Consider the following 15784-nt stretch of genomic DNA (forward strand, 5'->3'; position numbering starts at 1 on the left):
TTACCCACAATTTTTGATTTTAAAGATTTTTCTCTAGACAGAGTTAACCAAATGAGCAACAACAATATAAATACTTGCAATGTGCACAAATATCATTCCAACTGCAGCAGTGAAACATATACCCGGCTTAAAACACTTCGAGAAGTAAAACACTGTATTTCTGAGAGCCAAACACAGAGGTATGTTAAGTGAATAATAAAAACACATTTGTGTGTACTAATTGGATAATGACATATATTGCTTTGACTGTCAGTTACCACTGTGCCTTTAAAAGTTCCTTTTGTTAAGCATGTAATTTCACTGTTAAAAATGAATAAAAACCTCTGCAACTACTTCAAGACAGCCTTGCATATGTACAGATCTAATGTCAATGTTACTTTGAAAATAATCCCCGCTGTAAGACTTTGCACTTTACATTCTCATTTACTTTTATCTGCCTTGGATATGTTCTGGTTTGGCGAGGGGGGGTGGGGTTTGTTAAACTTTTCTAAACCCTTGGGTAAGTTATAAGGAGAACAATACACCTGGTATTAATGCATTCCTTATTTCACTTTAAAAGAGTGTGGCTTGCAGAGTCTGGGTTACAATCCCTTCTGCTGTAAGAAAGCCCCTTGCAAAGCTGCTTCCGACTTGCCACCAAGACGCGCTCAGTCCTCCAGTCCTCCTGCCACTGAAATCCACAAGTAATGGCACAGTTCTGACCAGCTATCACGTCTCACCCTGCATCTCCCTGGGCACCCTGATGAGTGGCTTCAGTACTAAGTACTGTAATCCAGGAAGGAAGACTAGTTACAATTCAGGAAAATCTTTAAGTAATCTCTCACCTCAGGGTTGGTGAGGCTGATCAAGTCTGCATCTTACACATAAACAAATCAGCATTTTTGCATATCTGTGTCTGCATGCAAATCTGTCACCACTCAGAGCTCAACACTACCAAAGCTATCAACAATTTAAAAGCGTAAACTGATGGAGAGAAGCGGGAAGGAGGGAATTTCAGGTACTCAGACTGAAGTTTACCCTCCACTCCCCCCCAAGCTGAGGCAAAGAAATAGAGTCACTACAGACAGGACGTGCTGCCAGAGTTTTCTGCCATCCTCTTGCCTTTGCTCACACAACCTATCCGACGAGCAACCTCCATCCGTACCAAGAGCTTTAGCATCGAGTCACAAAGCACAGACGTGACAACGAGGTACGCCAATGTAACAAGAACCAGTGCAGACCCAAACCTCCGAAGTCTCGCCCGGCTAAGTAGAAAAAAAACAGAACCCCAAAGCAACATTTCCAGGAGCACCTCATAGAGCACTTGGAAACCCTCACTCTTTGCCCCTCACGTCTTCCTCCAGCCCCCGCTCGGCTCCGAAGTGGCTGAGCCCACGCCATGCTCCCAGGGGCTGCGAGCCTGTTTCCCCAGCAGCTCTTGGAAAATTCCCAGCCGAGTTGTCCCGGCGCACGCCTTGGCTTACCCAGGGCAGAGGGCAGAGGGCAGGGCCGGGCAGGGCCGGGCAGGGCAGGGCTGCTCCCCGCTCCGCGGTCCGGTGGCGTGCGGGGCGCGCAGCGATGGAGAGCAGGCAACTCTTCAGGGATAATCAGCGCTGAGAGGCTGCTCCCGTGAACAGTGTACATCCTGTAGCAGCAGGCTCTGTTTCTAGCAGCTGGCAGCAGCTTTCGCAGGAGCAGTGATGAGCACAGCTTGAGATCTTCCACAATTAACCAAATATTGTATAGCGGCAACAAATCAACAACTAAAACCCTGCTCGCAAATAAAAGCAAAGTACAATTTCAGATGGGAGCTGAAAGCTTAAGTCACCGAATGCTACATCTCTTCTTCAAGATTATTCCAGCAAGCTCCTTCTGCTATTTTTACTGTACCATAATGCACTAGGTCTGGCTTTTACCCTATTGAAAGAACATGAATATATTATTATCCACACAAAAGAGCAGGTTATTGTTTATGAATTACCAGCCTTCCCAGCAACAAAGGCTATTTTCATAAGAAAACTCAATTTCATTTTAGCTCCAATTTGATTACCAGCTGAAGAAAAGCAGCCCTGCGCCTAAACCTCAAAGGATTTTTATTCATACCATTGAATGGGCTTTATTGCTTCCTTTTCAAAACTGATGTAGAAAGCTTTTAGAGTAAAACATTGACAAAAAATTATTGCGCTGCTATTTTGTGCAATAACAGAGCTGAAGAGGGGCAATGATTTCTCAGTCATCCTTCACTGTACTTCAGAACAGTAAAGGCTGGAATTAATGACAGACCATAGAGAGGAGCTAAGCCAAGGTCTCACAATGCATGTCAAATCTAAATGATCACTATACATTGAAAAGACCCAAAAAAGCCTGCAGCTGATTGATTCATGGCTTTCACAAGAAAGACAGGCTTGAAGAGTTTATTGCACCACAATTTACTCTGAATTATCATAAAAATGAATGTAGAGGCTGAATGTCACCCCGGCACACTCCAAAAACACACATCCAGGGACAAAGTTCACCCAGGAATTATAGCACTGCTGTTCATGCTACTATAGTTAAGGGTCTGTCACTTTTCTCCTATTATAGGGGGTTTTAACTCAGCTGTAAAGCTGTGCTCCAGAATAAAACTTGGCACAAAGGTCTCATTTTGAGGGAATATAATTTTTTTAAACAAATGAAAAAAAAAAAATCCACACACCTTCCTGGCTGTTTTTAAGTTAAACATTTCTAAAAGCTGCTTGCTAATTTCTGAGGCTTTTAACAAATTGTATAACTCCAAATTTGGTTTAGGAACTGAATGATTTTTTCTTCAAGAAATAAAAATTAAAATGTCAGACCATAAAGGGCAAATAAATTGGTTTTGCTGTATTGGACAGAAAGATTTTTAAATTATTTATTTTAAAAAAATATTTCATCAGACATATATGACAGAAGAGTAGAATTGAACTGCTAGTGCATGGACTTTGCCACAGACACCTGGATGCCACATTATGAAAGCAGCCTCTGTACTAATTGGCTCAGTCACTAAATTAAGAAGTCTCCACAAAATTTCGTATACAGCAGATTGGAATGACTCAAATGCAGCAGATTTAAGGCTACTAATTCTGAGACAATTTCTCTCTCTTTCATAGCTACAGTAAAAATTCAGTTAATTCATTTACATCTTTCGATGGTTTGACATCAACTTTTGAGAAGCTAAAGTGGAAAATAAGCTGTAGTTGGGCCGTAAGACCCATTTGGGACTCCTTGTCTAACACAGAAACTTTAAAGAAAAAAAGCAAAACTGTATTAGTTTTACAAGTAAACCAACAAGTCTTGGATCATGCTGTGTTTATACCTTTTGCTCCATTGTGCATTTTTTAACATTAACTATTCTAAGCCAAGATTCACATTTCAGGCATTCCTCTTAATCTCATATAGATTTCAGGGGGAAAGAAAAGGTTATCTTTAGGTTTTGGTGGAATTCTGGAATTTCAGAATAATCTGAACTTCCTTTCTGGTTCTCTTTCAGAATGGGCAGAGCTCATAGCGAAAAGCTGAAAGGGTTAAGCTTTGGCTAAAGGCAGATGCTACTCGTAAGGTTCATTTCTAGGTCCTAAAGGGTTTTGGTTCTTGGTACTCACTTCAGTGAATCAGAGTTTCTGTACTGGGATGGTCTGACTGCAAAAGTCCTTTGTGAATTACAGCTAAGATAAAAAAAAACCTGTTCTGGTACATTTTATTATGGAATATTCTCACTGAAAAAAATATCTGGAGAGTTTATAAAAGCAAAGAAGCCTGAAAACCCCTCTTTCAGTTCCAGAAAAAAAAGAGCATGCACATTAAAATAACTGATTTTTAGTGAAATACTGCTGTTTGGTTTTTTTACAGCTATTTCTGACAGCCAGGTAGCTCCCTAAGAAATTCAATGCACACACAGACTCACAGGAGCTGAGTACAAAGCAGTGTGTCAAAATTCCAACATACAGCTTGCTACACAGTCTTGTCTTGCATCTTCAAATATTTTCATTATTTCATTTTAATTTTTTACTGTGTTTGAAACTTTTCTAAAGAGTTTGTGATGATGGCTATGCATTCCCTTAAGATACAACCAAACTCTGTTAAACTGATATGGAAACTGGAAAATTTTGCATTCAAACCAAGGAAAGAAAAATAAAAGTGAAAAAAGAAAAAACAAAAACAAAAAAGAGAAGGAAAAAGAGAATGGCATAGACCACAGACCATGAACAATTACTCAAATAGTTTTCAAATTCAAGGAGTTCTAATTCCACAGGAATTTAATACCCATAAAAGATTGAGAATGTTGTATACTTGTGTAGGTATGCCTGAGTAAAGACAGGATGGCTACAACCGCTGAAAAATATTCTGAAAAATAGTATTTTTAGGGAGGTATACTGTAACTAGTAAAAACTGGTTGTCCACATAGAGCAATTCCAGTTCCTACTCTCAAGGCTCATTGGCACATGGAGGCAATAAGAGCACCTGGTACAACATCACTGCCCAGGCACACAATTTTTAACTGCAAATTCAGTTACTCTTGGCACCATTTCTGAGTGAAAAAACTACTGAAGACCAGAAGAGTATTGAGCAGTAAAAGAGATCTTATACTGTTGTGTATTTAAATGTGTGTGCACACGTATATGCAGACTATAAAAGTAGTCTCCATATATAACTGCACACAAAATCTAGCTGGTTTTGCAGTGCTCTCATAAATCGTGTGTAATCATTATGTGCAGTCACGCACATGTGCACATTTTTGTTTACAGCAGATGCTTTCTGAAAATATCTATTGTCTCATAGCCCACATTTTAAACATAGAGCATCTGACAGACTAAGGAAGTCTTACAAATATGTAGTATTTTAATGTATTGCTGCTCCCTGAAAGGCTGAGCTGACAGTGTGTTTGGAGAGCCTTCTGAAAATTCCTAGCTGCACCCTGTCTCTTTTCCTGCTCATTAACACTTACTGTCTTCCTTTGGGACAGGTAGTGCTCAGGGCAGTGTAAAAAGTCCTTCACACAAGGCACTGTGCAAACCAGCAGCAAACAACCTGCTGTCTCTTTGGTAAACCCCCACTGCAGGAATGCAGGAACGGCTGGCACGGCGCTACATCAGGGGACAGTTCCCCTGTAAGAGACAGCGGGTGGAAACCCTGATAGTTTTCAATCCCTCACATGAGGCTGATGTTGTGGAGCTGGGGGATGTCTTTGAAAGCTGTGGTCTTGCATGTGCATTAAGCACTCTGCCAGGACAACAGTAACTAGGGAGATAGTCACAGGGTTTGTCCAGGCTATTTCATTAGAGCATTACACAGGAAAAACCAAGGGAAGCTGCCGAGCCATCCAGTCAAGTACAAGAGTTTATTTAAAGAAAATGGACTTGACTGTACCAGGTCTTAAGCATTAATCTCTCCACAAGAACGATGATGCAGAGTTATCCCTCCCATGCCTTCATCCTTAGACAAAATATAATTAAGATGTCCTTGGGCACACAGAAGAGCAATACCAACACAGGGTTTCTAGCAGACACTACTTTGCTCCAAGTGTCTTCCTGATCTTTAATATTTCCACAAGCCTTGGTCATAGACCCTTTCTGTATTTTGTAGAATCACAGAATTGATTGTGTTGGAAAGGACCTTAAAGATCATCTAGTTCTAATCCCCCTGCCATGGTCAGGGACGCCTTCCGCCAGACAAGTGTGCTTCTCATCAGATCTAATTTCAGCACCAGCCTTAAATTTTGTCCCATCGCGTCCTCTCCCACACATAAAGGCTGTGCTCTGACTGTCCCTGCAAATCTTGACCCTCCTGTTCCCTTCACCTCCACTGACTTAAGTGACTGCAGTGAGAGTGGAGTGTGCTGGCACAGGAGAGACAGGGAATGAGTGTCTCTGGGTGCAAAGCTAGGATGTAAAAGTTGTCTTTACCTTGAAATCAAAAAGCTAGAGGGTCTGACCTGTTAGAACATGAGTAGTAAATTCAATACTTGGCCCATACTAAGAAACAGTTGCTTTGCCAAATGAGATGACACAGTCCATTTTAAACTGTTTGAACCAGCTAGCACTAGGCAGTGCCTGACATTTTAGACAGGCTTACTGCTTCATCATTGCCTTACAAGTGTGGGTCAAAGCACTGTCAGTCATCCACCCGCTCTCCCAGATCCCAGTTCAGCCTGTACTTCAGCACTTCTATGCTAAGTTACACACAGGAGACCACAGAGGTTTTTTACAAGTGAAGGGGGAAGGATAGGCACTGCAGAGCTTCAAACTACAAATTAAGTTACTCTTTTGATATTATCTCCAATTCAACTAGGCTCAGACAAATGTAAGTCAGATTAATTAATTTATTGAATTTTTATTATTCACACCTTTTTTGTGTGGTCTCTAGGAAATGCCTTGGGCTTACTACTAAATTAAAAGTAAATATCCTCTCAATTTTCATAATTCTACCATAGCAAACCTTCTAGCAACCTTATAGCTGACACAGCTGATCCCTTTTTCACCTGTTTGGTAATCTCAAGCAGAGAGTACGCCTCTATCCAATCTAAGTCCATGAAGAGAGAAGAAGTTGGTACAAACTGGCTAACAGCATTACTGTTGTGCATGTGAGGAGGCAAATAAGGGTTCACCAGCATCCTTTTTTTTTCCCCTCTCCCAAAAGGAGGAGCATTTTGATGGGATCCTTGGAAAAAGAGCCAAGAGGTATCTTGTCATTGCTGTTTGCATTATTGCAGGAGAAAAACTGCTGATGGACTCAGAACCCATTGTATCAAACAGGAACTGCTCTGGTGCGGGGAGTGAACAGCCCAAAACAATACCACGGATGTGGGAGCAAGTGAAGATAAGGCTTTATTGTCAGTCAGTCAAGTCGGCTGTGGTCTGCCTGGACATCAGGTCTTTAATCTCATTCATGTCTTTGTAAGTATTCCTAGAGACTCTGATTTTCAGCTGGAAACCAGATCACAGTTTGTACCTGGTGGAAGGTAACCAGTTTTTCAGTTAGAGTGGGACAGGGAAGTGTTGAGCCACTATGCAATTTATTAACACAGAGACAGTTAGAACCTAAGCCACGTGAACCTAAACCCAGATCAACTATTTGTAAGAATACAGGCAATTGCCTGCTCCATGGCAGAAATCATATCTCCCTTCTGAGAAAGGTATTGACCTTAGAAAAATAAATCGTATTTATTAAAAATTCTGTTTAAAATCAGAAAGCAAAACTCTCTTGTAAGAGGTAGCTGGCATAAAAACCCACACAAAGTAATATAAAAAGAATGTAAAGAAAGAATAGCTGTCGGTGGGAGGAATATTCAAAGACAACAAGGGAAAAAAGCAAGCTCAATTCAAAGGGAGGTTGTGATAAATGACTGCCTGAAGTACACTTAAATGGAAGAAGACAACTTAGAGACACCAAAGAGACAAACACTGAGGACAACAATCCCTAAGGTACATTCAGGAATTGCAGCTAGGTAGTTGAGAATTGTTCCAAACAGAAGCAGCTGTTTTAGGGCAGTCCTGCATTTCTGACATAAAAAGACTGCCAAAGAAAATAATCCTCAATAAATAGTCTTATTTGTGACAGAAGGAAATTACATCTTGCTTATCTGGTTCTTTTCTTCACTGTCTATAAACATACTGAGAACAGGTTTGTTTGAAAAAAATGCACTCATTGTGGCAGTAGCCCACTCTTTTATCTTTCTTCTTTCTTTTTTCTTTCTTACCTCGGGAAGAACAGAACCAGGAATATATTTTCTACTAATATTTCAAAATAAAAGATAGTTCTCTAAACATCACCGATATGGTTTGTGACAGGATGCAGTGATATCTGGTGCAGTGCCACTGGAAGGAATTAAATTTGTTTGCAGTGAAAAGGCTTGTTTTTTTTTTTTTTTTCTTTAATGAATGAGAATTAAAAAGAAATTGAGAAGGAGGCTGACAGCAAAGGTTGAGGAAAACACAAAGGGTCTATTGGACAGCACTTCTATTCTTCTCTGTATGGTGCATTAAGTGCATTATAGTAAAAATGAAGGAAATTTCTTTCCTTCTCTTTAAAGTCCAACATTATTGAACTTGAAACCTTTAACTGTGAGCAAAGCTGTGGCTTTTCTTTAATACAATTCTGCTATTGATTTCTTCATGCATTTCATTCGAATGATTCTGACAGTTTTAAAAAAATACATTACCTTGATGAAAGATACAATTTTTCTCATGGAGAAAAGCATTCAAGTAGGTATGTGTGATGTACCAGACATGTGAATCTTAAGTGATGCTCTCAAGCACAGAAAGGAAAAAAAAAAAAAAGACATTTCAAAGAATGGTGATCCAGTTCTTCTCATTGAATGGGACTCTGCACACACAGGTATCACAGCAGCATCTTTGGCAAACACAATCAGTTCTTCCTTTCTACTGCTTTTCACAATCCTAGATCCCTTTCTGGTCTGTTGACCTCTCTTCTACTGTGTTTTTCTCTTTCATTTGGCATTTGGTCATTGCTACATTGCGTTAGCTTCCTCTTTATGCAAATTCTGTTGTTTTAATAATGGAGAAAGGTGTATTTTTAATGTGTCTTAATATCCTGGCACCAGCTGCTTTTTTATCACCCTATAACCAGTGTCCCCATTTCCCATCACAGTCATCCCATTTGCACATGTGCTCATTTGAAAAACACTACACCTTTAGCATGTACTAAAAAGGCTTCTCTTTTGTACAGACAGGAACTACATGAAACTCTCAGAGCTGAAGGGCAAAAAAAAATCCTCTAGTCCAACCTTGTGCATTATGGCACTATAGATTGTCTTTGTGTTATTTCAAGCTCAAAAGCCTTTCTTGTACTGGAATGTGTGCCTGCCTAAATACTGAGCCAAAAAATGTCCAGTGAAGGGCATTGCTGCCCTTGATAAATTATAACAATGGTTAATTTTTTATACTGTTAGAGTTTCCTTCATCATACTCTTAATTTCAGGCTGAATTTGTCTTTCGGCCACTGTAAAGAGAAAGACTCTATTCAAGCCTCTGCAGCAAGAACATGTCCTGATTTTGTTCTTATTCTGAGGACAAATACATCTGAACTAGCAGAGTTGCTCACTCTTTTTTCTGTACTACACACATCCCCAGTGCACTTGAATAAGTCGCTTGTCCTCCCAGCCCACTGGCAGCTGCCCAGATGTAGGCCTCGAGCAGTCTGGTAGAAAAGTGGCATGACACTGGCAAGAACCAACCTTGCAAAGAGGTAACTGGAATTTTCACTTTTACAAAGCTGCCTCCATGAAAATGACACAGCGGAGGATTCCCTTTGCAAGCTTAGCCATCTCATTAATCCTCTTCTGAGGAGCAATTTAAGAAATCCTACATATCCAGATTCCAAGAACTCTAAACTGACCATGAATGTCCTAAGAATAAAGTTATAATATTTTTCTAAAAATAGTAAATCAAGTTATCAACCTCCTTATCTAAATTGGGGGGGGGGGGGGGGGGGGGGTGGAGCAGCTGTTTGGATGAATAGCACTCTGCTGGGGGTCTTGAGCAAAAATTTCCATTTCTATTCTGAGATGTTCACATATTCTGGTGTTGATGTTCTTCATAATTGTATTCCTAGGAAAAATGTCTTGGTCCTGTCCCACTATGCATACAAAGCACAGCCTATGGTGGCTAGAGCCTGCAGAATGGGTGCATGAGGAAAAACTGGAACATGGCAGACAGAGAACAGACTGGCTAGGCAACGGCATAGACCTGGAGCTCCAGCTTCCCTAGCTGCAATGCAGAAAGATAGAAATCCAAGACTTCCCACTTCTGTGCACAGAAAGTGTTGCAGGTTAGGTTAAGTGATAAAAGTTCCCACAAAGGAACAGAGAGAGAGACAATAGAAGGGCAGGGATGCTGAGTAAAGGACTCCCAAGGCATGGATGCCTTATCCAGGCCCCTCACAAACGGACCCAGCAGAGACACCAACCCAGGTGCCCAGACATGGAGTCCATGGGACCAGTCATCAGGAAGAGAGCCTTGTCATCCTTCTGACTCAGAGGAGGTGCTGCCAATGGGGGGGGCATATGGGGTGCAAGGAAGAAGCACTTTGGGTTTATCCAGGATTTATTATGAGATGCTTAGGAGAGAAAACCAAGGTGGAGAAAGAAGGCATCTAGGTGATTTGAGGAAGGAACAAATGTGGGAAAATAGAGGGATAGGCAGATGAAAAGGGCTATATACATGTAAATAGGGAGCTGGTCAGCACATTTGTCTGTCCATGCCTTTTACCTGATAAATATGGTCTTGTTTATTCCCTAATTAAACTCCTTTCTCTTTTCCTGGGTGCAGGCTCTCTGCTTTCTGTGTACATGTGTGTTATGGGTTCTGAGTGCAGCAACCAGAGATAACCTGAGATCACAGGGGGTCCATATGTCCATGGTGGACACTGGGTGTGGGTGTGCTGGTGAGTGTGTGAGCATGAGCAGAGATACCTGTGGGTACATGAAGTGCGAGCCAGGTGTCTGTTTGTCTGTCTACCTGTCTGTCTGTAAGGGTGAGACCACAGGAGGAACAGGTTTTAGGTGGGACTAGTGAGACCCACCAACTTCCAGAGTTGGTGGGGTCTCTAGGAGCAAGACCCACTTTGTGTGTGTCTCTAAGGGTGACACAGGTGTGGTGGTGGCTGTGGGCCCAGAGGAGAACCAGCCAGCTCTGGGTGTGGGGGGGGATGAGTGATGTGGTCTTTGCCAGCACTTACATAGGTGGTCTCATGCATCCAGGGGCCAGCAGCTGGGACACTGGGATCCAGGGGCCATCTGTGAGGCAGACTGGGTGTCTGAGCCCAGCCACTGGAGTGACCCATCCTGTATGGGCAGGTATGCTCTCACTAGAGAGCATACTGCTTCTGATCAGGTATGAGCAGGAGGAGGCTGTCATTGTTGCCTGTGTTTGTATGAGTGCTCTGTGTGTCTGTCTGTGACCTGTGTGGCCAGCCATGTATATATACAGATGTGGTGTGTTTGTATGCTCCATGTGTCTGTGCCTCCTGGAAGTACATTTCCAGCCTCACTACTGGAAGGTGCTGCAGGCACATTAGCTGCAGAATCCTCACCTCCCCTGGGCTGCTGGATATGGCATATTTTGCTCTAATAGTCTAGATTATCAAACCATTCTGGATTTTTCCTTCATACAAATGTAAAGTATGTAGCAGGGTAGGACTCTACCCCAAGGTCAGATGTCACTGAAAGGAAAGCGAAAGTTGAAGTACAGACTTTGTCAGCAGGTTAGACCAGAAAGTGACAGTCACAGAGGGAACTACTCAAACAACAGTAGTCAAAGTTCAGCAGATTTTTATCCTGTTATTCTGCTATCCCATCCATTTCTGCATGAATATTTAGGAACAAGAAAGAAAAAGAACCAAAATCTTCAGTTCATACCTTGGAATGTCCAGAACAAGATGTAGGTGACTTTACTCCATTTCAACACTTCCTATTCCAAGGTGAGAGACCAAGGACTGGGCAAAGAAGACATCCTTCTTGAAGGCTCAACTTGTAAATTCTGTAGTACTTTTCCCAACTCACCTCCATATCCTGTTCAAAAATCATCACTCTGATTGGAAGCATTGTCATCTGTCAGTCAGGCAAACTGAAGTTACAGTTCAAATGAGATGCCCAAGGTAGAATTACATATTTCTTTGTTTTGACTTTGTGTGGGCAGGTTTTGGTAGCAGAAGGCTACAGGGGTGGTTTGTCTAAGAAGGTGCCAGAAGATTCCCCCATATCTGATGTAGGCAGTGCCAACTGGCTCCAAGACAGACCTGCCACTGGCTAAGGCTGACTCCATCTGTGATGGTGGTAACACCTTGGGAGTAACAGATATAAGGAGGTAAAAAAATTGCTGCACAACAGCAGCTGCAGACAGAGCAAGGAGGGAAAACACATGAAAGCAACAGCCCTGCAGATCCCCAGGTGAGTGAAGGAGAGGTGGGGATGCTCCAGGCAGAGCAGAGATTCGCCTGCAGCCTGTGGTGCAGAACATGGTGAGGCAGCTGTGCCCCTGCAGCCCATGGAGGGCCAGTGGGGCAGGACAGCGTGTGATGAACTGACTGCAGCCCCCATTTCCCACCTACCTGAGCCACTGAGGGAGTATGAGGTAGACAATCAGGAGGAAATTTAAGTCCAAGAAGGAGGGAGGGATGGGGAAAGGTTTAGTTTTTAAAGATTTATGTTTACTTTCCATTATCCTACTCAGATTTGATTGGTAATAAATTAAATTAATTTTTTACCCAAAGTCTTGTCTGTTTTGCCCATGACAGTGACTGGTAAGTGATGTCTCCCTGTCCTTACCTCAACCCACGAACCTTTCATTTTACTTTCTTGTCCCTGTCCAGCTTAGGAAAGAGTGATAGAGAGGCTTTGGTGGGAACTTGGCATCAAAACCAACCATATATGTTCACTTCATTAGTCCAGGGTCACTGTGTTTGAGGAAGTCAGCTTTTGCTCTTGCTGTCGTGAGCCCCCTTGGAAAAACAAACTCAGAACTGCCTTTAGAAATATTGCAATGAATTGTTGTTGCAACATAATGCTTACAAAAATTTTGACAGTGCTGAGATTACTCAATATTACTGCAGTGTTATTTCAGTGATGCTCTTTAGATTTCATGTTTTAGGAACATAAAATCCCAAAACTGATCAGGGTGAAAATCAATTCAGAATAATATTCTGTTTCTGATACTGGCCAACAGCTGGAAATATTTGTCCTCAGTATAGCCTCCCCATCTCATTGAGAAGCACAAAGGTTTCCCAAGGCAAGCATCACAGTCAAATAAATACATGCAATAGCCCAGCAACCCTACTCTTGAACTTCTTTACATATTTTAAATTAATCTTTATATTACTTTACTGCATCCTGTGACATATTAGATGATTTAATTACACATTGTGTTCATTTAAAAAACAGGATGTTGTCTTAGCTATGTATTCCAAAGCCCTTTTCTTGTGAAAAATAATGAGTAATAATTGCCTAGTCATCTTTCTACATCAGCTGTAAATGTATGGTCTTCCATTCCAATTCAGTTGGAGATGACTGTCTCTAAATGCTTCCTACAGAACACCTGGAAGGCTTGGAGAAGCCTTGAAGTTGGACTTGGGCATCTAATTTAAACTTACTAAAATTAAGGAAAATTAATCCTATCTTTTACTCTCCTGAAAAACATTGTCTGAATATGGCTACTATTTGAACACTCATTCATTTTTATGATTTTGTTGAATTGCATCCAACTAATGGATCCCCTTGGTTTTTCGAGAGCATTGGAAATTAACATGAAGTCTAATACTTATGAGATACTATGCATTGTATTCAACACATAATTAATATACTGGATGCTCAAACTTATGCATTCAATACAGAATTATGAGGTTTTTTTAAAACATGATCTTTTTTCATACCTATCATAGCAGAAAATACTGTGGAAAAAACCCTAGCGCGGGTGCACACACACACACACACACACACACAACCCTCTATTCTGCATTATGGAAACAGAATCATGAAATGGGTCAGGTTAGAAGGGACCAGGTCATCTGGTCAGCTGATCATCTGCTCCAACCTCCCTGCTCAAGCAGGGTCACACTAGAGCACAGGATGTTGTCCAGATGGTTCTTGAATATCTCTGATGAGGGACGTCCCACAGCCTCTCTGGACAAGCTAGTCCCAGTAAAAAGGTTCTTCCTCATGTTCAGGTGGAACTTCCTGTGCCTCAGTTTCTGTCCATTGCCTCTTGTCCTATTGCTTGGCACCTCTGAGCAGAGCCTGGTCCATCCTCTGACACCTCCCTTGAGATACTGACAGACATTGAAACCTTGCTGCTAGCTTACAATGTAAGTTATCCTTGATGGAAACTCAAATTCAAGATTAAATTTCCTTTGTCATTCATTAAAATGTATAGAAAAAACCATGCTAGAGCTACTGCTGCTGAGGACTACTGTGACTATTTAAATAAGAGGAATGTGTAAGCTTCTTGTTGTCTTTGTTCAGTATAAGTATTCCTACAGTTGACAACAATTCATCAATAGGTGGATTTCACTGAAGTTTTAGTGGAAGCTTTGTACATGTCATTTCTGCTTCATTAGAATGCCCAGTGTAGGGCACCTGGCCCCTGAAATGTCAGTCAGAATGCCTTGTTCAGCACCACAGTTCCTTTCAGAGCCATGGGCTGAGCTGGGAGCCCCCAAGCAGTGACTTTAACAGCTCCAAACCAGCCCCTTGAGACAGAATTCCTGTGGACTTTCACAGGGGTCTGAGCTGTCTGAGTACATGTTGCACAGTTCCTTGAAGACCAAGCTTTTCATAGGCAGGTACAGGTGCTGATAGATTTTCAGCCATATTAGACATCATCTGATCACTCATCTGCTCAAACCAGGAACCTTCAAAGAAACTTGGAACTCAAGTTGGGAGCACTGTATAATCCTCCAGGCTGAGTAGGCTACTAGAAGTGATCTGGGGGTGCAATATTATCCTTCATTGCCTTCAGTCTTCCTGGACTTCAGTTTGTCCCCAGGTGTTTTACTTAATCTGGTCCTTAGTTACATGAGTATCCCAGAAAATTCAGGATTTTGGGGTGTATTTGGACCACAGAAGAAACAGGCCATCACTAACAGCCTATAAGTAATGAGGAGACATTCTGCTGGGTGCAGAAAGCCAAACTGATTAAACTAATTCGCAAAAACAGAGCTTTGTAATAAAAGTATTAAGATTGGTAGGAATGGAGAGTGAATGGGCATCTCTGTGTGTGGAAGGAAAGGAAGGAAAAGAAAGGAAAACCAGAAGCAGAGCTGTAAGAGTGGCAGGTGTCAATAGTACCCAGATATGCAAGTTCCCATCATCCTGACACACATCTTCACAGAACACCCAGGCAGAGGAAGAACCTAGGCTTAAACAGAGGACAGTGTGCATTATGAGATGACAGAAAGGTAATGGACAGGACTGGAATGTTAGGACACAAACATAAGGAGCTAAGAAGGAACAAGTATTAATGAGTTACACAAATGGGTCCGGTCAAAAGACCACAGTTACAGTCAGTTCCTTAAAGGTGCATCTTGGTGATGTCAACCTGTCGACCACGTGCTGAAGAGCCCAGGAGATCCAGGGAGTGGAAGATAACTGGCATCCATCATCCTGCTCCAGCCAGGCCATCTGGACATGCAGCTCAGGACTTGTGAATAGGAAGGCATGAGTACAATTAGCTAGTTTTAAAATACATATTTTAAAAAAAAGTTCATTTTGAGCTTTGCTCTGGTATCTCCTGGATTCTAGAGATACCAACACAATCTTTGAATTGGATTCAGCTGCTTTCTCCCCTGGCAGCTCTGAAAGTACTGAAGGCCCTTTAGCACCTTTGCCTCTGCACATCAGCCCATGGTTTTCTTAGGCAAATGGTAAAGTGAGGGGTGAAACCACTCACAAAGCCAGTCTGTCTTATGAGGGGAAGCATATATCTCATAGAGGCACAAATCATGGAAATTATTCTTGGCTGACAAATACACAGCTATCAAGTCTCCCATTTTGGAGATCGATTGCTCAGAGTCTGGTACTTAATTCAGAGTATTCACAGTTGATCTGCCAGCTGCTAATGAATTTAGAGGGGCTGGATCCTTTATATTTGGGAGAAGATGAATTGATTCTTGGTCCTCAAGGGTTGACTTCCTTCAAGGTTGAACTCAGCCACTGTTGCACTAATGGAGAGGAAGCACTGGGATACCTGGGAGCAGTGCCACTGCTCTGTAGCTGCTGACAGCATTACATTCACAGTTCTTTCTCTGCAATTCCCCACAAGCAAGCGAAGTGCATTTG

Source organism: Cinclus cinclus, chromosome 2 (assembly GCF_963662255.1).
Source record: "Cinclus cinclus chromosome 2, bCinCin1.1, whole genome shotgun sequence".
Taxonomy (NCBI): domain Eukaryota; kingdom Metazoa; phylum Chordata; class Aves; order Passeriformes; family Cinclidae; genus Cinclus; species Cinclus cinclus.